The sequence below is a fragment of the Mustela lutreola genome, chromosome 13 (genome assembly GCF_030435805.1).
Source record: "Mustela lutreola isolate mMusLut2 chromosome 13, mMusLut2.pri, whole genome shotgun sequence".
Taxonomy (NCBI): Eukaryota; Metazoa; Chordata; class Mammalia; order Carnivora; family Mustelidae; genus Mustela; species Mustela lutreola.
The window spans coordinates 64,051,054-64,074,978 of NC_081302.1; the positions used below are offsets into that span (position 1 = coordinate 64,051,054).

Sequence of the window (23,925 nt, forward strand, 5' to 3'; positions counted from 1 at the left end):
TGCCAACATTTCTTTCTTAGTTTATAAGAAAGGCATAGATCCTACTATGTGTCATCGCTGTGAATTTAACCCCCTCCGGTAAGCAAAACTTAAACCCATCAAATCCCACAAGTAGCAACTCAGAAAATTACTAAAATACTAAATAAACAGTGATGGGAACTATCAAGATTAAGTCAGCAACGGACTCACATTATTGTGTGGTTTAAGAAGGCGGCTTCAAGAAGTCTGGAAAAATACATTCGGCTTGGGGAGGCAAGACTGGTCAGCAGAAGTTAAAACTCAGTCTTGAGCCAGTTGAAAAGCTGAATCCTTTTCGCGCCCCTTTACCTCTCCTGCAAGCACAGGTGGGTCCTACTCCAGGAGAGACAAACAACATCGCCAGCTGCACAGCCTTCTGAAGTTCCCAGGAGAAATGAGTCTCTCGCCTGGGAGAACGCTCTAATGATGAGGGAGCAGGAGGCTGGCTGAGGACAAAGCAAAAGCTGGCGCCTTGCACCCCCTCTTCTTCCGCTCCCCTCCATATGTGTGGCATTCCTCAGGCACCCCTGACTGCCATAAAACGATAAATGGTTAACTTGCAGGGATCGCAATCCTGCAGAACAGGAATCTCCCTTGCTCTACAAGATGTCCTAGAGACCTAAACAGGGAGGTTACCTTATCAATAGCACAAATTTCCAGAGGCAAATAACTCTTGGTTCCTGAAGCCCTAATGTCCCCCTTCCACCATAAACTGGAGGAGATTGGGGTAGAAAGGAATGTAAATGATGGCCGGATCATAATGCCCCACCAAGAATCCCCCATTATCTTGATGTTAGTGCCTGACCTAAAGACGACATTGATCAAGCCATAATGGCAAAGACTCCCCCCGCCCCAGCACCTTGTAGACCCTCCCTAGCATGTGAGAACTCTGTCGAAATCCCCCATTCCTTCACCACCTCCCCCCCAACCGTGGGGTATATAACATGCCCACCTTCATAACCCGGGGCAGCAGCAGCTCTTCCTGCCCACGGGTCCTGTCCCCGTGCTTTAATAAACCACCATTTTGCACCAATGACGTCTTAAGAATTCTTTCTTTAGTCGTCGGCCCCGAACCTCCTCACCCCACCGAACCTGACTTAGGTTCTGGGACTTCATCATGAGGCCACCTGCTCCACCAGGTAGGGTTGGTGGAGCTCAAGCCGACCCGGCCACCCTCCCGCCCAGGACTAGAGCCGGACAAGGCGCTGCGATGCCCGCCCGTCTGCCCGCTAACACGCTGGCCAGGCAATCGCGCTCCGAGGCTCCGGATCCCGGGGGCACAGGACCCGCGAGGGAGACTGCTTCCCGCTTTCTCGTCCTCGGACTCCAGCCCAACAACCTGCACGAGTCTCCCATTCATAACCGCCCCCACTCGGGCCCGGGCACGGGCGGCGCGGTGCCCAGAGGCCTGATGACTCTCCGCGGGGCAAAGAGGACACCCTTCCTGGCAGGTGACTCTACGGAAAGGAGCCCGCGGAGCCCCGTAGTGTCCGGCGAGCCCCGGCCCTCGGCGTCCGTAACGACCTGGGCGCGTGGACGGCGCGCGGGCCGCTGACCCCAGAAGCCCGCCGGTTGCCCGGGAAGGCGGCCCCGCCCCGCCGCGTAGGCCCGCTCGCGCCCCGCTCCCTCCCCGCTCCCTCCCGCCGCCCGCGGAGCGGCGGTTGTGGGGCTGCCCTCACCGCCAGGACAGTTGGCCGCGCGTGCTGCTCGGGCTCCGCCGCCCGGGCAGCCGCTTAACACCCACGTCCGCCGCGGGCCGGCCCTCCGCCCCGCCCACCCGCGGGGGAGCGCAAAGGGCGGCGGCCCCCGGGGCCCGGAGCTCCCCTGCGGCTGGGGGCTGGCAGCGCGGGGCCGGCGCGGGGAAGCGGAAGTCCGCGGCTTAGGCGGCGCACTCGGCCCCGCGCAGGTCACGGGACCCCCGGCCCGCGCGCCCGCGAGCTGGAGGACCTGGAGGACAGGGAGCCCGGACCCCCGGAGTTGCTGCCCTTCGTCCCGGTTCCCGGAGGACTCCGGAGAGGCTCGACCCCAGCTGGAACTCAGGGCGGGGGTTGGTGGTGCTGGGAGGACCCGCTGAAGTCTTCTGTAAGTTATGGCACATATAGGGGGGAGGAAAAAGAACTAGCAAAAGAGCTAAATAATTCTAAAGCAAGCAAAGGAAGGAAATAATAAAGGTAACATCCAACATCAATAAGAATAGAAAAATAGAGAAAAATCAACAAAACCAATACTAGTTCCTATCAAAATCTCAGTAAAGTTTTGCCAACAAATTTAATCTAAAATTTATATGGAAAGGCATAAGTTTGAGAATAGTTTAACGATCTTGAAAGAGAAGAATAAAATGGGAGCAATAATGCTAAGATTTACTGAAATAGCTACAATAATCAAAAGTGTGGTATTGGGACAGACACACAGATTGATGGGACAAAAGGGACGGCCCAGAAATAGACCCTGTTATGGATTGAATCCTATCTCCTCAAAATTGATAGGTTGAGGTCCTAATCCCCGATGTGACTATATTTAGAGACAGGACCTTTCAGGAGGTAGTTAAGGTTAAATGAAGTTTTAACAGTGGATCCCTGATCCCTCCTTTAGCGGCTTGATCTCACAACCCTGAGATCATGACCTGAGCTGCAATCAAAAGTCGGATGCTTAACCGACTGAGCCACCCAGGTGCCTCAATGCAAGGAAAGATTTAAAAGGTCTAGAATGTATTAAATATAAACAACAACAACCTCCCAAAGCTCTATAGTAAGAAAACCAAACAATCCAATTAGAGAATGGGCAAAAAAGAACAGACATTTCACTGAAAAAGATAAATAAATGGCAAACACACACAAGAAAAATGTGGTCAACCTCTCGACCCATTAGGGAAATGCAGATTAAAACCACAATGAGCTATCAATACACATCTATCAGAATGTAAACATATCTAAAAGAAAAACAGCCACAACATCAAATGCTGGTGAGAATGAGAAGCCTGATGGTTCACATATTGCTGGTGAGAATATAAAATGGCACAGCCACTCTAGGAAACAGTTTGGAAGCTTCTTTAAAAAAAAAAAAATTAAACACGCAGGGGATCCCTGGGTGGCTCAGTTGGTTAAGAGTCTGACTTCAGCTCAGGTCTTCTCAGGGCCCTGGGATGAAGCAGTGTGTCAGGCTCCTCCCAAGCCCTGGGCAGGGAGTCTCCTTCTCCCTTTCTCTCTTCCTGTCCTTCTCCTGGCTCATGCTGCACTCTCACTTTCTTTCTCTCTCTCTCAAATGAACAAATAAGTAAAATCTTCAAAAAGCAAAAAAAAAAAAAAAAAAAAAAAAAAAAAACCACACAGAGCTAAACATGTAGGGCGCCCCGCTGGCTCAGTTGGTAGAGCATGTGATCTTGATCTTGGGGTTGTGAGTTTGAGCCCCATGTTGGATGTAGATACTATAAATAAAAAAACGTTAAGAAAATAAAAAAGAAAAGAAAAACTAAACATGCAGCTACCATATGATGAAACAATTTCACTCCTGGGTATTTACCCCAAGGAAATAGAAATCTATATTCATATAAAACTCTGTACAAAAATATTTATAGTACCTTTATTCATAATAGCCCCAAACTGGTAACAACCCAGATGTCTTTTACCAGGTGAATGGTTAAACAAACTATAGGGCACATTCAAATCATGGACTCAATTAAAAAACAAACAAAAACCCTCAACCAACCAAACAACAAAAATAGGCACAAACATACTGATACATAGGACAATTGGCTAAATTTCCAGGTAATTAATCAGGCTGAGTGAAAAACAGTTAATTCCCAAAGGTTACACACTCTATGATTCTATTTGTATATACTTCTTATGACAAAATTACAAAAATAGTGAACAAATTTAGTGATTGCCAGGGATCCAGGATTAAGAAGGGGAGGCAGTGGAAGGTAAGCAGGTGTGGCTTAGAAGGGTGCTAAGAGGGCTCTGAGATGATGGAACCATGTATCTTGACCGTGGTGGTGGTCTCCTGAGTCTACACATGTGATAAAATTGCACAGAACTAAATACACATGTATAAAGGAATACTTGTAAAGCTGGTTGACATCTGTACACGGCTGGAGAATTCTATCAATGCCAATTGCTTGGCTGTACTATGGTTTGGTTTTGCAGGAAGTTAACTATTGGGAGAAAATGGGTAGAGGCTATCTAGGATATTTATTATCTCTTCAGTGGCAGGTGAATCTACAATTATCTCAAAATAAAAGGCTTAAAAGCTTTCCACTCACTTGGAGTGAGTTTATATTTACTGAAAGAGATTTTAAAAATTTTACTTGGATACTTAAAGATCTATACATTATTTTTATTTTTAATTTATTTTTAAAGATTTTATTTATTTATTGGACACACAGAGAGAGATCACAAGCAGGCAGAGAGGCAGACAGAGAGAGGGGGGGGAGCAGGCTCCCGACTAAGCAGAAAGCCCAACACAGGGCTTGATCCCAGGACCCCCAGATTATGACCTGAGCCGAAGGCAGAGAGGCGTAACCCACTGAGTCACCCAGGTGCCCCATACATTATTTTTATTAAAATTGAAGTAAATAAAAAATAAATCAAGGTGGTAGACAGATAAATGGCCACATATCGTACCACTCTCATGCTTCTAGACATTCCCCTTCCCAATGTCATTTTGTCATTTTTTGCATGAATGGAATCCGTTTCTCAAACCCTTGAATTCAGGATGGCAAGTGACCTGCTTTGGTCAATGGGATATTACTCAACACTGTGCAAACACAGGCTTGCAAAGTACCTACACGTCAATACTTGCTCTTCCTTGCTGTTATGAACTCTACTACAGTCATGTGAAGAAGTCCAAGTTAGTCTTTGAGATGATGTGTGACAGATAACGTGGTTATCTCTACCTCCCCTGACAAGAGCCGGCACCCACAACCAGACATGTGAGACAGGCCGCTCTAGAGGGAACTACCCACAGCTAAGCTGCCAGAACTAGCCAGAAAACCCATAAATTCAGGAGCAGTTGTAAGTTAATTGTTGTTTTACTAATTTTGGTGGTAGCATGTTATGTATCACAAACTGATACATTTCCAAACTTATAGTTTAACATTTTTTTGGTGGCATATATATGGCTAAAGAATATTCAAGAGCAAGACTCTGTTAACTGTGTACTAGTAAAAGCATGATTAAATTTAAAGTCAAAGTTAAGGCTAAAATAAAAATGCTTTTATCATCACTCCAATATATAATAACTACTACAAAATCTAAGTGGGAATAATGCCATCTAACTGCTCTTACAAATCTCTATGCTGGCAAAACGAAACAGAAGGGATAGTTCTTTTTTTTTTTTTTTTTTTTTTTTTTAAGATTTTATTTATTTGGGGCCCCTGGGTGGCTCAGTCAGTTAAGTTTCCGCCTTCGGCTCGGGTCATGATCTCTGGGTCCTGGGGTCGAGCCCCACATCAGGCTCCCTGCTCGGCAGGGAGTCTGCCTCTCCCTCTGCCTCCTGCTCCCCTGCTTGGGTGCTCTCTCTCTCTGTCAAATAAATAAAATCTTTAAAAAACAAAAAAAAACAAACAAACAAAAAAAAAGATTTTATTTATTTATTTGACAGACAGAGAGATCACAAGTAGGCAGAGAGACAAGAGAGAGAGGGGAGGAAGCAGGCTCCCCGCTGAGCAGAGAGCCCGATGTGGGGCTCGATCCCAGGACCCTAAGATCATGACCTGAGCCGAAGTCAGAGGCTTTAACCCACTGAGCCACCCAGGTGCCCCCAGAAGGGACAGTTCTTAAAAATAACAACAACAACCTGGAAAAAAGCTACTTCAAAGTGGAAAATAATTTATATGTTTTATGTGGTAAAACAACACGCTGCAATTTTTTATATAAATGAAAAACACAACACTGGAAAGTAAAGTTGTCAACACAGGAAACGTCATTTTGTCATTTTCAGTATTATGTTCAGAAACTGGTATGGCCCACCCCTAAAAATAAAACACTTTTCCCTCAAAGCATCTAAATAAATCTCCATGAAGCTAACTATTAGTAGAGACAGCATGACATTTTATTAATCTTAAAATTTAAAAATAAGAAATACAGAAGAATATTATTAAACTGTTGAGGCTTCAAATTCTAATGCCACTCTCTTAAAGTATTCTCAAGTTCCAAACTGTATACTGAGGGGAGTGATCAAAGTAAGAAAGTTTCCACAGTTCTTTTCCTGTTTTTCATTCCAATAACAATTGCCTCAAGGAGCTGGAAATGAGATACCTCCCTTTCCCATCCTGAAGCATCAATAATATGTACAGGTATATATGGAAACTTGTCACATTTATCTCCCTAGCCTGGCCAAAACATGTTTTTGTTTTCTTTTTGTAAAAATTAAACTTGCTCAAAACCCAGGTCAAATTTAAGATAAATTTCTTTGGAGTTTGGACATTCAAGATTTTGATGAACTGAAGCGGTTTTCTTTTTTTTTTTTTTTTTTTTTTTTAAGATTTTATTTATTTTTTTGACAGAGATCACAAGTAGGCAGAGAGGCAGGCAGAGAGAGAGGAGGAAGCAGGCTCCCTGCTGAGCAGAGAGCCCGACAAGAGGCTGGATCCCAGGACCCCGGGATCATGACCTGAGCCGAAGGCAGAGGCTTTAACCCACTGAGCCACCCAGGTGCGCCCAAGTGTTTTATTTTTGATGACAATGTACACTAACCCTTACTTTCCTGTTATCCTATTTGGTGGTTCCAAGAAAATCCTCACTAACAGTTTAAGATTTAAGATCCTTACAGTACAGTAAAACCCTCTAATAATATTGTTGTAGGAACAGAGATGATGATGGTTGATGATGCTTTACTTGTATAACCTCACTTGATTTTCAGAAGAATCACCTGAATTCAGAAAAATAAATTTTATTTTTATTCCCATCATTTTATAGACAGGGGAAGTAAGGCTTAGGGAGATTAAGCACACAACTCACTCAAAACTTGAACCCCTAACCACTGTCTCACCTAAATAAAGTCACATGTTCGGGCACCTGGGTAGTTCAGTTGGTTAAGAGTCTGCCTTCCACTCTAGTCATGATCCCAGAATCCTGGGATCAAGCCCTGAATCAGGCTCCCTGCTCAGAAGATAATCTGCTTTTCCTTCTGCCCCTCACTCCATGCATGCGCGCTCGCTCGCTCTCTCTCTCTCTCTCTCTCATAAATAAATAAATAAAATCTTAAAAGAAAAAAGTCACGTTATTCTACCTCAATATTATGTTTTAGAACCATATTTTTAATTATGACTCAGAACATCCACGTTTCATCAAATAAGGAAATTTTCCCTTAATACCACATACTGCATTCTGCTTATTTCTTTCTTTTAAAATTCTGTGTTCATACAGAGGGGACATGAACTAACATTTATTTACATGTATTATACAATAAGAACTGTGCTGAGCAACTCAAATAACTCTGCCTTAGTTCTTACATTCTTCCAATGAGGTACATTTAATTTTCCAGATGAGGAAACTGATCTGGTTTTTTAACCTCAGGAGGTTGTTTTCTCAAAGGCAAATGCCTAATCACTGAGACAGCTAGATCTGTACTCTGGTTTGCACAACTGAAAAGTCCTTGGGCTTTTTTGTCACCCTTCCCTGATACCTACCAGAGTATGGGAAGCATAATACTTTTTTAACTTTTTTTCAAAAGATTTTATTTATTTATCTACTTGAGAAAGAGCAAGAGTGAGCGACTACAAGCAGGGAGAGCAGCAGGGGCAGAGGCAGAGGGAGAAGCAGGCTCCCTGCTGACCAGGGAGCCTGATGTGGGTCTCGATCCCAGGACCCTGGGATCATGACCTGAGCTGAAGGCAGATGTTTTACCCACTGAGTCACCCAGGTGCCCCTGGAAAGAATAATACCTTGAGAAATATACATTTTATATACACCAGCTGAAACACAGCAACATAGCATCCTTTATGACTGCATATACCATACAGATCCACAAAATATATAGAATTTCTTAAAGGTTTTATCATTCTTCAAAAAGTTTTCCTACACAAAGTAATAATTTATGAAGATATGACAAAATATTTCTGAAACTTAAGCTTCCATTCCACTTATTAATCCAAACAAATGAAAGATTATAAAAAAATAAAATGTTACAATGACAGCATACTACTACAAAGGTTAAAATATGGACTACATTTTCCTAAGACTTACCGCGATGTTTACAATTCCTACCTAACGGTATCATAAAAGTGAATCTTTTTTTTTTAATCTATTTTTTATTCATTTTCAGCATAACAGTATTCATTATTTTTGCACCACACCCAGTACTCCATGCAATCCGTGCCCTCTCTAATACCCACCACCTGGTTCCCCCAACCTCCCACTCCCTCCTGCCACGTCAAACCCCTCAGATTGTTTTTCAGAGACTATGGACTCTGAAAAACAAAAGTGAATCTCTTCTAATTGAAGATACACCTAAAAAAAAAAAAGCATAAGAAATAAATTGCATAGTAATACTGTTTTCCTTTTGAGTGAAGAAGAAGTAATATCTAGAGAATAATCTTCAGGAAAGTAGATAACATAGCGTCTAGCAGTTCGAAGAACCTAGGTATGGAGCCAGAGTTCCAAAAAGTCTTGAAGTCTTCTAACATTTTTGCTTTGAGTAGCATTTAAGCACAAGAACCTTACATCTCATTAGTGCAATAATTTTATGAGTATAAGATAACCAGCAGTTGTAATGTTCTCTAAAACCAAAATATCATCTCATACACAAGATTTAATGTATGAGAAGATTTTCCAGGTAATCTCCTGTTCAGCAGTTAGGAAACTGTCATCATTTGTAATCAACACCTTCATGTCACATAGAAATTCATGACATGGGGCACCTGGATGGCTAGGTCAATGGGCATCTGCCTTCGGCTCAGGTCATGATCCCAGGGTCCTGGTTTCGAGCCCTGCAGCGGACTCCCTGCTCAGCAGGAAACCTGCTTCTCCCTCTCCCACTCCCCCTGCTTATGCTCCCTCTCTCGCTGTGTCTTTGTCAAATAAATAAAATCTTTAAAAAAAAAAAAAAAAGAAAGAAAGAAAAGAAAAGAAATTCATGATACATTTCTACCGTATGGTTTTACTTGCTTTTAAAATTTCTATTATTTTTTTAAAGCAGACTCCATGCCCAGCGCAGAGTCCAACACAGGGCTTAAGACCTGAGCTGAGATCAAGAGTTGTACGTTTAAGGGTGCCTGGGTGGCTCAGTCGGTTAACTGTCTGCCTTTGGTGCAGGTCATGATCCCAGGGTCCTGGGATCGAGCCCCACATCAGGCTCTCTGCTTGGCAGAGAGCCTGCTTCCTCCTCTCTCTCTGCCTGTCACTCTGCCTACTTGTGATATATATCTGTCAAATAAATAAATAAAATCTTAAAAAAAAAAAAAGACCAGAATTAAGAGAAATTCTAACTTAAAAAAAAACATTGTCAAATTTCTTTTCAGACACCACAGAAATATTTATACAGTTTTGAAATTCATGTAAATATCTAGACTCTATGACTGAACACCAACCAGACTTAATCTCCATACGGAATTTTATAAACCTCTGAAATTAACTTACGGGCTTCATTGTCAATTGGAAACTCCCACAGCTTCCCCTCTTTGGTCCACTGGATCATCTCTGCAAAACCATTCTGAAGGGGCTATTCATTTACCATGGCCAACTGCTTCGCAAATTCCACGTCCCAAGGTGAAGGTGCTATCTCTATAATAACATTTCAAAATAATCACAAGTCAATGTATATATCTTTATTTTTTAAAACGATATAATCAACTCTAAATTAGTAATACATTTCAGGCCCTGAGGATTAAAATAAACAGTATATAATGAAAGGTCACTCACTGAGAGCTAAAGCTAAAGGAAGATGACAAAAAGCCTGCAGTGACAATTCCTGCAAGCCTTAGCATTTACTATACTGCTGGGCAAGCAAGCCCTAAATCTCACCATCCCCTCTACTGGAAAGAAAAAGAATGTGTATTTTCTCTAAGAATGTTTTCATGAATGTGAGTAATTTTTTTTTAAAGATCTATTTATTTATTTTAGGGGTCCCTGGGTGGCTCAGTTGGTTAAGCATCTGCCTTCAGCTCGGGTCATGATCCCAGGATTCTGAGATCAAGCCCTACACTGGGCTCTCTGCTTAGTGGGAAGCCTGCTTCTCCCTCTCCCATTCCCCCTGCTTGTGTTCCCTCTCTCACTGTGTCTCTCTGTCACCATCAAATAAATAAATAAAATCTTTGGAAAAAAAAATTTATTTATTTGAGAGAGAAAGAGAGGGAGAGACCACGTGTGCAAGAGAAGGAAGGGAGCAGGAACAGAATCTAAGCTCTCCCTGAGCACAGAGCCTGCCAACCAGGGCTGGATCTCACGGCCCTACGCCAAAATCAAGAGTTGGATGCTTAAATGACTGAGCCACCAAGGTGTCCCATAAATGTATTTTTTACATAACATGTGACTTTAATATTTAAAGTCTAGCCTCTTTATCTTTATTTTTAGTCTGTCAAGATAAGTCACAATATACTATTAATGACCAAAGAAATTAAATTAACATAATAATGATACTACTAAAGGATGAGGAGCACTGACTCTGCTAATGCTTTTTATGCATTAGTTCATCTCATCCTCACAACCAACTCTATGAGTAAGTTCATATAAGGTTAGCTTATGACCACCATCATATAACATGTCAATTATTTATTTGCTTTGGAAATTGAAGACATCTTTCAAGAATGAATCCTATTTCCACCAGTCACTGCTGGTGGGAATGTAAAATGGTACAACCTCTTTGAAAAATAGTTTGGCAGTTTCTTAAAAAGTTAAAAATACACTTAGCATACAATTTCACTCCTAAATATTTACCCAAAACAAAACTATGTCTACACACAGACTTGTATGTGACAGTTCATGGACAACCACACCTATGCTTAATTAGCCACATTTACAGAATAATCATTAACAGGGGCGCCTGGGTGGCTCAGTGGGTTAAGCTGCTGCCTTCCGCTCAGGTCATGATCCCAGGGTCCTGGGATCGAGCACCGGATGGGGCTCTCTGCTTGGCAGGGAGCGTGCTTCCACCCTCTCACTCTGCCTTCCTCTCTGCCTACTTGTGATCTCTCTCTGTCAAATAAATAAATAAAATCTTTAAAAAAAAAGAATAATCATAACAGCAAAATAATTATCAGTCACATTTTATAGATTTATTCAATAGGCAATGATCAGCCCATGTCTTTTCTGTGATCACAATCATCACCACCATCATCACTGTCATTGCTAACGGCTGCAACTATGTCCTGAATGTCAACTGTGGTTTTGGCACTGTGCCTGACACTTGAATTACATTACTTCATTTAATCCTTGCGAGGTAGGCATTAGCCCTATTTTATAGATGGAGAACGGGAAACTCAGAGAAGTTAGTATGACAGAATCTGAATTTGAATAATCCACAACTATCAAATACCAAAATTCCTTCCATTACACTATATTACCTCTCAGTTCTAAATTACTGCAGGGTAAGTAGAAAGGTCTATGACTACATCCTTTGCAGCATTGGAACGAACCTGGAGGGAAGCAAAATGTGGGAATCATGGGACAAAAGAACTCGTTCATTCTGTCAATAATTACTGAATGCCAACTATACATCAGGCATTACTTTAAGTGGGAGAGAGACAGCAGTGAATAAAAACCGAATTGAAGTTTGTACGCGGTTGATATTATACTTAACTGGGAACAAAAGACATTCTTTAGACTCGATCAAGTATACCTTATTAAAACAGTACCTTCATTGAATTTTTAAAAAATTTTACTTACTTATTCTTACTTAATCTAGAGAGAGAGAGAACAGGGGGAGGAACAGAAGGAGAGAGACAAGCAAACCCCCTGCAACTTGGGACACATCAGGCTCCATCCCAGAACCTTGAAATCATGACCTGAGCTGAAACCAAGAGTGGGATGCTTAACCAACTGAACTACCCAGGCGCCCCCTAGGGTAAATGTTAATAAATTTACCTTATGAGAGTACAATCATTTTATATTTTTTATAGAACACATAAAACTTCAGTGCTTCTTTGCCAGCTAATTTCAGGTTTAAGAAACAGGATTTCTGATTTTAAATAGCAAGCTGGCTCCTTCAAGAATCCAAGTGCCTCTGCTGGCTGTTCATTAGGTGGACAACCACAGCTGCCCTGACAATAAATGCCCTTTTTAAAAATTTCTTTTCAGCATAACAGAATAGTTTGTGTACCACACCCAGTGCTCCATGCAATACATGCCCTCCATACTAGCCACCACCTGGCTCCCCCAACCTCCCACCCACGGCCCCTTCAAAATCCTCAGATTGTTTTCCAGAGTCCATAGTCTCTCATGGTTCATCTCCCCTTTCAATTTCCCTCAAGTCCCTTCTCCTCTCTATCTCCCTATGTCCTCCATGTTATTTGTTATGCTACACAAATAAGTGAAACCATATGGTAATTGACTGTCTGCTTGACTTATTTCACTCAGCATAATCTCTTCCAGTCCTGTTCATGTTGACACAAAAGTTGGGTATTCATCCTTTCTGATGGAGGCATACTCCATAGTGTATATGGACCACATCTTCCTTATCCATTTGTCTGTTGAAGGGCATCTTGGTTCTTTCCACAGTTTGGCGACCATGGCCACTGCTGCTATAAACATTGGGGTACAGATGGCCCTTCTTTTCACTACATCTGTATCTTTGGGGTAAATACCCAGGAGTGCAATTGCAGGGTCATAGGGAAGCTCTATTTTTAATTTCTTGAGTAATCTCCACACCGTTCTCCAAAGAGGCTGCACCAACTTGCATTCCCACTAAGTGCAAGAGGGTTCCCCTCTCTCCACATCCTATCCCAACAAACGTTGTTTCCTGTATTGGTAATTTTGGCCATTCAAACTGGTGTAAGGTGGTATCTCAATGTGGTTTTAATTTGAATCTCCCTGATAGCTAGTGATGATGAACATTTTACATGTGTCTGATAGCCATTTGTATGTCTTCATTGGAGAAGTGTCTGTTCATATCTTCTGCCCATTTTTTTTTATATGATTGTCTGTTTTGTGTGTGTTGAGTTTGAGGAGTTCTTTATAGATCCTGGATATCAACCTTTTGTCTGTACTGTCATTTGCAAATATCTTCTCCCATTCCGTAGGTTGCCTCTTTATTTTGTTGACTGTTTCCTTTGCTGTGCAGAAGCTTTTGATCTTGATGAAGTCCCAAAAGTTTATTTTCCCTTTTGTTTCCTTTGCCTTTGGAGACATATCTTCAAAGAAGTTGTTGTGGCTGATATCGAAGAAGTTACTGCCTGTGTTCTCCTCTAGGATTCTAATCCACGTTGACCACAAAGACCATGTAGACCACGCTGAGGTCTTTTATTCATTTCAAGTTTATCTTTGTGTACAGTGTATGAGAATGGTCGAGTTTCATTCTTCTATATATAGCTGTCCAATTTTCCCAGCACCATTTATTGAAGAGACTTGTCTTTTTTCCATAGTATATTTTTTTCCTAATAAATGTCCTTTTTGATTCAAGTGTAACAGCTGCCACATCAACAGGGAAGAGGTGATATATTCTCCAGGACCACACATTTTATTGTGCTTTTTTCAAGTAGCTTGTTAGAATCATCTAAGTGAGTGTGTGTGTGTGTATGTGTGTGCGTGTGTGCGCATTTCGTATTCCCCCTTTTTTTTAAAGATTTTATTTATTTATTTGACAGAGATCACAAGTAGGCAGAGAAGCAGGCAGAGAGAGAGGGAAGCAGGCTCCCCGCTGAGCGGAGAGCCCCGAAATGGGGCTTAATCCCAGGACCCTGAGATCATGGCCTGAGCGGAAGGCAGAGGCTTAACCCAATGAGCCAACCAGGTGCCCCCCCCTTTTTATTAAGATAATCTCAACAACCAATATGGGCCTTAAACCCACAACCCCAAGATCCAGTTACATGCTCTGAGAACTGAGCCAGCCAGATGCCCCTTGTACTTCCTGTCCATCATATAAGACAGAAAGCAGTTTTCGCATTAAGATCAGGCAAGTAGTTCTCTCAGTTTCTCCTTTAGTTTAAAAAGAACAAACACTGATTGAATTAACTCCTTTCCTCTATGGATTGATATTTCATAGCTCAATTTGTTCAAAAAAAGCATTTATTTAAAAAACATTTTTTTAAGCATTTATGATTTAAGGTAGTTAATTCCTACAATTCATCAGCCACTGGCTAGGTGTTGCTGGGTATAGAAAAATCAGTGAAACCCAGCCCCTATATCTAGCAATTTACTGAATAGTGGGAAAAATCAGATGTTTATATAAGTAACTATGATAGATTACATGAGCCATTGGAGGCAGGCCACGGAACTTAAATATCAATTACAAAATTATCAAGCCCAAAAGCTAACTTATAATCTTTGGAAATGAAAGCCACTTGTAAGCTGAAGACCGTTTGTATTGAGCTTCCTGTTTATCTGAATTTATCAGTAAACCACACTTAATGTCAAGCAAGAGGACACTCTTAGATCTCTTTTAATTAGACTTAAATGGTGATTATGAAAGATTTGACCTTTTACCCAAAGGGATAAGTACATGGAACAAGGATGGCGTGTTTTCAAAAAAAAAAAAAAAAAAAACCACGACCACCACAAATCTGCTAAATATATTTCCTGACTGCTCTTCTTCCCAGCTCCTAAACAATCACTAAGTCACTTCATTAAGTTCTACAAATACGATCTCCCTTTTTTTTTTTTAATATTGTATTTATTTATTTGAGACTAAGGCAGAGGCTCAATGACTGAACCACCCAGGGTCCCCCTCCACCCCCCCATCTCCTCTTCTAGATAGCAAGCTGCCTCAGGGCAGAAACCATAGTTTATCTTTTCTAATAGCATAGTTGCAAATAGAGGGTGACAGTTAATGTTCTAACCCAAATCAGTAGCCAACTGCTAGCTCTGGATTCAAGAAGGTGGTAGTACTTACCTCCCACTGTCTCACAGAATGCAGCATTTCAAGGCAGGAATCTGGCCAAGACTAGCAATGGCAACAATTACATTCATAAGCAGGATCCAGGCCAACGACAGGACGGATTATTAAAATACCTCACATTGAGCACTCAAAACATTAAGGACTTTTTTTTTAAAGATGGAATGCTTCTACACCTGAGAAATCATGTTCTTAACAAACCTGTTTCAGGTGCCTCTTCGGTAACTGCCTTAAGGTCAAAAATATTAAGTCTCTTCCTTTTGAGCATATTTTTCCTAAGACTGAAAAAGAAAAAACAATTTAACTTAATATTTTTACAATGGTCAACAAAAAATTGAGAAAACTATTCTATTATTAACATTTGTAAAGATTTTATTTATTTATTTGACAGAGAGAGAGACAGCGAGAGAGGGAACAGAAGCAGGGGGAGTGGGAGAGAGAGAAGCAGGCTTCCCTTCCCACCAAGCAGGGTGCCCAATGTGGGGCTCAATCCCAGAAGCCTGGGATCATGATCTGAGCAGAAGCAGATGCTCAATGATTGAGCCACCCAGGCTCCCTTAAGAAAACTATTTTATATGAAATACTCAATGTAGAAATTAAAAATAATTCCACTGGGGTGCCTGGGTGGCTTAGGTCATGAATCCAGGGTCCCAGAATGAGCTCTGCAGCAGGCTCCCTGCTCAGCGGGAAGTCTGCTTCTCCCCCTCCCACATCCCCTGCCTGTGTTTCCTGTCTCAATGTGCCTCTCTCTGTTAAATAAATAAATAAATAAAATCCCTATAAATAAATAAATAAATAAATGAATGAATAAATAAAAATTCTACTAACCCACAACAGACATTTTAACTAAATTGCCACATCATAAGAACGGATAACTAAAAACTGGAACAAGTATAGTTGAATTTTTGCATCATGATACAATAAAGCAGTTTAAGTAGTTTAATTTCCAAAATATCTAACTAAAAAGATTAATTTTCCATAATTTTATTGATCCATTTCATATTAAGATTTTAGAAAACTCCACACTAGAAAGCTATTAAAATATGCTAATTAAAAGTTGTTAAAGTCAACAGTTGTCTTAGTTTAAGGGCAGAAAATACTGCATGTTTAATTACAAACTATAATTATAAAAGATGGCATAGATAAATCAAAACATTCCCACTTATAAAGCAATCACTCTGTAATTTTAACATAATGATTAACTTTACCTAACATTTTAAATTAACTATTAAAATTAATGTCAGAGAGTTAATAGGTAACTTTTCCTTGTATATTTTAATCAACTGCTTTATTCATTAATTCACATTCTTACTTGAATAAATTTACTGGGAGATTAAAAACCAGTTCAAAACTGGATAATCAGTTTTAATATAATTTTGAATTCTTGGGGCACCTGGGTGGCTCAGTCAGTTAAGTGTCTGCCTTTGGTTCAGGTCATGATCTCAGGGTCCTGGGATTGAGTCCCCCCACAATGGGCTCCCTGCTCAGTGAGGAGCCTGCTTCTCTATCTCAAATAATAAATAAAATAAATAAAATCTTTAAAATTTTTAAAATTCTTTTCTGAATCAAATTTTTTTATGAAATCACATTAACTGAAAAAACTCAACTACCATATTGAAATTAGATAAAGTAATCTCAAATCACTTAAGTTTTCCTTTAGCAGATCCCCAAGTATTCCTAAACAGAGGTATTTACGCTCCCCAACTATTTTCAGTGCTTTTGGGTCCCTCTCCCCACCTGCACGCCCTCACTTTGCATCAGGTTAACAGGCTGATGGATTAAGGTAACTCACAGCAAACAGGGAATGACTTGGTAAAGTATGGAATTTTAGAATGTACTAAAGAGGAAGGGAAGGGAACAGACATTTGCTGTGCATCTACTATATATAGTTGGCACACTCCTTTCCTATTTTTCAAGAAAGCCATTTAAGTCGGGCTTCAGTTTCAGCATTTTATAGATGGGGACATGGAATGACAAGGCTATAAAAGTTGCCCCAGTCCCAGAATTAGTCAGTGGCATAATGCCAAGATTGTGAGACAGGCCAGAATGACTCCAAAGCCAGTGCTCTGTGCCTCACCCCTCTCAGATGTCTCTTCCTGAAGGAATTAACCCAAGGTGTATCTGTGGTGACTACCTAGTCCCGGATTGTCTCAGGCTGTCCCATGACAGAGCTGGGTAAAAATCTGGTATCCCATCACTCCTCTCCCTTACTCTAGAGTCCTTCAGTCAGTTTAACACAGTCATTATATGCACATAAACAACTGTCCTACTTTTTAGCTTCTCCCTTACCACTTTCTAAGAATTTTTTTTTGACAGACACACACATGTGTTGGCGGCGGCGGGGATGGGGGGCTGGAAGGAGGAAGAAGAGAGAGGGAGAAGGAGTGAAAGTATCTTAAGCAGGCTCATCTCACATCCCGGAGATCATGACCTGAGCTGAAATCAAAAGTCAGACACTTAACCAACTGAGCCACCCAGGTGCCCTGCCACCTTCTAATTTTTAATGATGGCTAATATCACCAAGAATCAAACTATGATATAGCATTCTGATATAGTTTTGTGGAATCACTTCAAAGATGACTGATTCAAACAAGACTGAAATTATATATATATATATTTTTTTTCTTTTTTTTTTAAAGTAAGCTTTATGCCCACCACAGGGCTTGAACTCACAACCCCCAGAAATTAAGAGTTGCATACTCTACTGACTGAGCCAGCCAGGCACCCCTGAAATTAAATATTTTGAGGAATCTTAAGTAAAACTCCAAGTATACATTATACTCTATCCAACATGTCATAGGCATAAAATCATTCTCTAAATCGTAACTTCTTGAACTTGATTTGTTAACAGCTGACTATCTTTTACAATCTTCCTATACAAATCAGTAGTTTAACTTCTGATTAACTTGCTGAGATTATACTTAAAAGAAAATCCAAAGAATACATAACATGTCAAAAACACTCACTGTAAGCTCCCCCTTCTATCAAGATCAGTTAGTTTTTGTTAGAGCATACTAAATATCTAGTTTCCCCTCCCCAAATATTACTTCATGGGCTTGAAGGAGAGAAAACAGAAACTTTCTGTAAATACAGACAGCTTTTTATTATAAAATAATTACGTAAGGCATGGCTTAGCATCTTTAAGTCTGCAAATCACCAAATTCAAATTGCCACAAATCATCTACCACCTTAAGGTATTATAATGGATCTTTCATTCTTCCTTTTTTTTTTTTTTTATGGTGGATTATTTCTCTAGGGTATGAATAATGATAATTACATAGAGATAGAAAAGTTAAATATACTGTTATGTACATATCAGAATGAAAAATAATGCTTCTCAAAAGTGCTCATTTGTTCAGAATTCAATCAGTTCCACTTACCTTAAATCAGGAGACCTCCACTCATCATGGATAAATAGGAGGCAAGGCCCAATGTGATTAATGGTATAGAAAAGCACAAGACTACTTAACCCAGAACATCCGTTTCCTCTATAGGAAATGGTACATGCAGGGTGAGAAGAGAGATATAAATGCGTCCATAATGCTCAAATACCTATCAGCAATAACATGCACAGAATAAAGTAAATCTACAGAGAAACAAATAAAACTAACAAAACCAAACAGACTGAAAAGCCTGAGTACCTTTTCTTAAGATCATCAGTCTTCTGTCCCACGAAACTGTCAGTTCCTTCATCAAAATGAATTTGATGCACTGGTCCTGTACTAACTCTACCTGTGGCAGATTTGGCAACTTTCATATCTGGTATTACGTTACTGACGCTGAAATAAGAAAAAGGTCAAGTGTATTAGAAACTGTAGCTACAGGACAGTAATAAACTTTCTTATACACGAGATTCCTATTATTTAATTCATATTTCACTTCCATGCACTATAACAGCACAAAGCATTATGTTTAAATGAAAGATTTTATGTCACATGTTATTCACATCCCACAGACCACTAAGATTTATATTTCTTTTTGAAATACAACTTTTGAAGGTATTCTTCAGAAATGTTCATTTAAAACATAAAAGTGTCACTTTGATGTGACACTATTAAAAGAAAGTGTCACTTGTGAAACAGTATCAGACATCTGAAGTAGTTTATCAACTTCAAACCTGGCATAAAATAATGAGATGAGAGGCAGAGTGAGGCGGTGTCAGCTAAAACATAAGGATAAGAGTAAAGGTGAAGGAAACAGGCCTGAAGATGATCATACTGTACATAAGACCAGCAAATTATTTAACAGGAAAAAATTTAATATTCTCAGAGAAACCATCTTATTCTTTTACTTGTTTTTAATCACTGAATTTATCATTTCTTTTTCAGGGACAAGAAATCGTGTAACTTTGCAAAAGAAAAATTTTAACCATTCCATTGATCTTTGAAAGACTGCAATCTTACTTAACATGTCAGTTTAAAAAAAAATTACTAATATTCCACCTATGAGAAATATTTAATGTATAAATTGATATACTGTGCACCTTATTCACCAGTCACATGAAAAGAATCTATTTTGAAAATAGATTCTGTCGGTAATGTGTGATGTGACACTATTAAAAAAAGTGTCACTTATGAAACAGTATCAGACATCTGAAGTAGTACTATCAACTTCAAACCTGGCATAAAATAATGAGATGAACTATTTGATTCACTAACCTAACCTTAGTTCTTTCTCCATCTTTCTGTGCCTTTGAGAACTCCTCATGCTGCTGCAGTTGCCCGAGCAGCTCTGACTTGGTTGTCTGCTTATCAAAACGGAGAAAATCTGCAACAGCAGATGCTGCTGCTTCCAACTCAGGATTCACGGACTTGGTTCTAACAAAGAAAATGAAAAACAAGGGGAAAAAAAGGCATTACCTATTATGCCGTTAGTTTAGTGGAAAGTAAAATGATTCTTTTCCAGAGAAAAATTTTTTGGCATTCAAAAAATCCATTTCTGACAAAAATCAATAATTTTTTAAATATTTGGCTTTTTTAAAGGAGGCACCACACCCAGCCTGGGGCTCAAACTCAGGACTCTGAGAGTCAAGATCAAGAGTCACATGCTCAATCCACAGAGCCACCCAGTGCCCTAGGTATTGCTTTTTTGTTTTTTTAAGATTTTCTTGATTTATTTGACAGAAAGATACAGCAAGAGACGGAACACAGTCGGGAGTACTGGGAGAGGGAGAAGCAGGCTTCACACCAAGCAAGGAGCCCGATGAAGGGCTGGATCCCAGGACACTCAGATCAGGACCTGAAGGCAGACACCCAACAACTGAGTCACCCAGGCGCCCCAGTATTGGTTTTATATAAACTTTAAAATGTCAAAAGTTGAAGGTAATGGATACTTGTTGAAGCACAATAGTAACTCAGAACAACACATTAAAGTAATATATTAAAGTATAAATTAAGCACAATACTAACTCAGAACATATTAAGTTAAATATGTATTTTATATATATATTTATGTAATGGGTAAAGGAGAGGGGTGGGGAAAAAAAGAGTGGCGGTTATAGTTCACTGGATTTTTAGATGCCAATTTATTTCAGAAACTATATATATTGCAAGCCAATATTAAAGTAGCTAAATCTCTCCACATATCATGATAGATCCATCGGATGGAATAGTACTCAGCTCATGCTATTCACATGAAGGAAACAATGAAAAGTTGGATTAAAAAACAAAGGGATGCTCTGTAATACTCCTTTTATACAACTTCTGGAACACGACTGGAATTAATAAAGCATTCCGCGCTGCCCACACCATCTCAGCTTCACTCCGCCAAACTGGAATTGCATGCTTGGTGAACAAGCTTCGTGGTGGCAGAACGTCGGGGTTTAACGCCAGTATCGGTGCAGTGGGAGTACTTTAAATGACGAATCAAAGAAAAAATGGAGGCAGGAATGAGACCGTTATAGTCTCGGGAAGTTAAAAAAAAAAAAAAAAAAAAAAGGAGTGGGTGAGACAACTTTGCTTCTGGAGCCCGGACTGAATGGGGGGAGGCGTGGCGGAGCGCTCGGGACAGGAGCCAACCTTGTACCCCGAGCTCTGTTTCTCACCCCGTTATGACCTTGGGCAAGTCATGTTAGCTTTCTGGGATTTCCCGTTCCTCAGCTTTAAAGCAACGGCCTCTGAGATCCCGCGGGCGGGAACATCCACCCCAGGAAGCGGAGAAGGACCACTGAACGCCCCGGAGGTCGCCTTGACACCCGCAGGGCCAACAGCGCCCCAATGCGGTACCTGACCGTTCCGTGCGGAGCACCGAGTAGCACAATCGCAGCCTCTGAGCCTCCAGAGCATAAAGGGAAGCGGGAGAGAGGGCGCAGAGGTAGGATCGCCGAGACCCTCGGAAACATCGCCAAGACACAAACGCAACTGGGAGCTCAAACGATCAGGCCGTCCCTCTGCCAAACACGTCCCCCGCTCTCTCTTTCCGTTCCGCCGCCTGGTGCGTTCCTTCCCTTCACGTTCCGGTGGGCAACAGGGGCCTGTATCTGAGTTCCGGCCTCGTCCGCGGCCCGGCCCCGTCAGCGGCGTCCCGGCGTTTCTATTGGCCTAGGTGGAGTGGATGCCTGAGTTCAGCTAAGATGCGCCGGTTCGGGCATCAGGACCAGCGCGGGAGAGGAAGAGAGTGGAGGAAGCGATCTAGTGTGCAATACTACTTTGAGGGGCGGGGAAGAGGCGGAGAACTGACCCCACTGGGCGCTGTCTGGGGGAGAAGGTGCACAGCGTTCATCACATTCTCAGAATGGCCCCTGGCCACAAGGTTAAAATAGAAAAATTACCCTGGAACATAGAAATTAGTATTTCTTTTCAGTCTCTGTTCTTGATGTAGCGTCAAAACATGAGACGTGTATGTTTCTTCGCCTGCCCTCCACCCCAAAATTGTTTCAGAGAGAAAAATGAGCAAGAGAAAGGCGTGGCTTCGTCCTGCCCTTGAGGAAGGCCACGAAGGCTGCACGAGGGGGGTCAGACCTCGGCGTGCACGAGCAGAATCCCCGGCAGAAGGCCGGCTGGTAGGTCACGCGCGAACCTCTGGACTGCACTTGCATGGTGGCCGCCGGAGGCTGACGTCAATTTTCCCTACCGTTTCAAGAGGGACTCAAGATTGGTGGCGAGTGTTTCGTAAACGGAAATACAGAAAAGCGTAGGAGTCATAAACATATTGAGGAAAATGTGCCTCATGAATTAGTAAGGACTGAAATTTACCCTAGCTCAACTTTCTTCCTTTCTTCTTCTTTTTTAAATTCTTAAATAAATTTTTGTAAGATTGATTGATTGATTTTAGAAAGACTGAAAGAGAGTACGGAGCAGGGAAAGGGGCAGAAGGAGATGATGTCTAAGCTGATTCCTGCTGAGTGCACAGCCAGAGGTGGGCCTCCATCCCAGGACCTTTGAGATGTGGACCTGCATCGAAACCAAGAGTCCAACGCTCAAAAGACTGAGCCACTCAGGCAGCGCAGACTCTCAACTATTGCTTTCCGAAAGAGGTCTTTAATGATTACCCTAGTTAAAATAGCCTCCTGCACCACCCAGTCCCAGTCTCTGGCAGGGATCCCTGTTGTCTACCAATCCCCATTTCACTTAGGATACACATAAATACAAAGTGTTATAATTGGTGTACTATTAAAAGTGATGATCAGACTATTACTTCTGATGAACGTCAAAGTCCTAATGCTCAGCAAACAGAGCCAGACGTAAGAGGCCATACACTGTATGATTCTGCTTCCATAACAGTGTGAAGAAGACACAGCTAAAGGGAAGAAATCAGATCAAAAGTTACCAGGAAGTGGGGATGGAAGGAGGGGATTGGGTACAGCAGAACATGAGGGAACTTTTTATACTTATTGAAATACTCAGGGCGTCTGGGTGGCTCAGTGGGCTAAGCCTCTGCCTTGGACTCAGGTCATGGTCTCAAGGTCCTGGGATTATGCCCCACGTCAGGCTCTCTGCTCAGTGGGGTGCCTGCTCCTCCTAGCCCCGCCTGCCTCTCTGCCTGCTTGTGATTTCTGTCTGTCAAATAAATAAATAAAATCTTAAAAAAAAAAAAAAAACTTATTGAAAAAAAAAACTATATCTTGATTCTGGTGGGGGTCATGGCCTTTCACACTTACCAAAACTCAAGACTTGTACACCTAAAATGTGTGATTTTTACTGTATGTAAATGATATATCTCAGCAAAACTGATTTGAACAAAAAAGTTAATTAAAGCAGTTAGAAATCTGCAATTATAAAATTGGTCACAAATTAAACCACAGGAGAAATTTAATATATCCTAAGAAAAAGAAAAGAAAAAACCTGTCCTTTGAAAAAGTACAATTTGTGCAATGGTTCAAAGCAATCATTTATAAAAGAAACAAAAATGTAGCCTGAAAGCAGAAAATGTTTTTCCTCGTTCTTCTATTTTGCCATGGAATCACTAGTCATTTTCTTCTCAGTGCCCCCTGAAATGCACTTTCTAGAACAATGTACCTTTGGCAAGAGGCAGCAAATCAACTGAAATAGGTCCTGATATCCATCAGGGACTTTGTCCTAAATGTCTCATGAAATTCTACACTAATTAACTTGACAAGCTTTCCATGAGCGGAAAAGGCAAAAATTATTCTATATTCCAGTTACAGATTGCTGTGTAACACACCACCCCAAAACTTAATGACTTAAAACAACAATTTATTCTCTCTCACAGTTCTGTGGTTCACTGGGTGCAGCTGGGCGGTTCCCCCTTGGGGTTAGTCATGTGGCTACAGTCAGTTTGCAGCTAGTCTGGATTGGATGTCTCGGATGTTAAACATCTCATTCACATATTTAATGGCACAGCTGGGATGGCTGGAAGACATGGGGCCTGGCCGAGTAATAGTCTCTCTCTCTATTGCTTCCTCACTCTCCACATGGCCTCTGAAGGGTAGCAAAATATGCCACCTTAAAATATACCACTTGGGTC

General features: G+C 41.2%; 1 long non-coding RNA gene and 1 pseudogene across 1 annotated transcript; one reads left to right on the forward strand and one right to left on the reverse strand.

Annotated features, from left to right (window-relative positions):
- Positions 1–21,367, reverse strand: part of LOC131814152 (mitochondrial ornithine transporter 1-like) — a 161,593-nt pseudogene extending 140,226 nt beyond the window's left edge.
- On the forward strand, positions 1,750–21,225 carry LOC131814154 (uncharacterized). Its single transcript, XR_009347161.1, has 3 exons — positions 1,750–2,100; positions 19,329–19,410; positions 20,124–21,225. It is a non-coding gene; the product is annotated as an uncharacterized LOC131814154 (long non-coding RNA).
- Positions 21,368–23,925: the final 2,558 nt, after the last annotated feature.